This window comes from Lissotriton helveticus, chromosome 9 (assembly GCF_964261635.1).
Source record: "Lissotriton helveticus chromosome 9, aLisHel1.1, whole genome shotgun sequence".
NCBI lineage: Eukaryota > Metazoa > Chordata > Amphibia > Caudata > Salamandridae > Lissotriton > Lissotriton helveticus.
The window spans coordinates 910,173,173-910,174,203 of record NC_136070.1 but is presented as its reverse complement, the minus strand read 5'-3'; positions in this window follow the sequence as shown (position 1 = coordinate 910,174,203).

The window sequence follows — 1,031 nt, the reverse complement described above, 5'->3', positions numbered from 1 at the left end:
TGCCCATGTGATGGTCAGAGTAAGCAAAGCACTGTGCACTTTATGCTGTTCTGTGGTTTTTATTCTGGTTTTAAAAGTCACTACTTAAAACCACTTTTGCTTGTGTATGGCAATGAATCACATATTGCTGCCTTAAATACTTGTCCGAACTAAATGATGCTAGGGTTTGTCTTAATGTAGCACTTTTTTATTACAAATGCAATATACACAAAAGTATTGTTGTACCGACTCAGTGATGACCCTACAAGGATTTTAAATGGAGACTGCACCCCTTTAAAAATATTTTTAAGTGTATTTTAAACAAGATTGACTTTGGATCCACGTGGTACATCAAGTGTCACCTTGTATTATCTTTTACAATTTGATAACATTCATGTGTAATGCAATCAGATTTTCATTTATGTACACTTTTATGGTCGTTTTACACATACCGAATAAAGTTTTTTAAATTAGAATTTTAACTAAGATCAACTGGGAAAATTGCAAAGACTTGCTAATATGGTCACAGTTTTTCTACTTAAGATATACAACCTAAATAATTCTTCCACAATAAATGCAAAGATTACCCATAAAGTCAAATTGCAATGAGTGCTAAAATACCTTTTGCTCCAAGTTGTAGTACATGCTTTTGAGGAGTTGGTTTGCGTTCAACCATGCGTTTCTAAAGAGGACTAACTATATATAAAACTATTTGACTATGCGTCAAAAGCAGCAGAGCGGGACCACAGTAACTTATCATTTAGCAGTTCAGATTGGGCTACTCTTCCTGGAGTTGTCTCTATGTATCTCTCAATGCCTTGCCAACCACCTCACCCACAACCCTTTAGTACCAGTCCACGTTCCCTTCTCCACCTAACAATGTCTTACTCCCACTCCCTCCCAAGCAGATATTCAACTATGCGGCACAGACCAAATAAATTCTGGAATACAGATCGAGGAGTAGATCTTTCCAGAAGCATCTTCAGAAAAGCTCAAAGCATGCCAATGACAAAAGATTTGCTAAAGACTCACAAATAAGATAAGCTAGACAG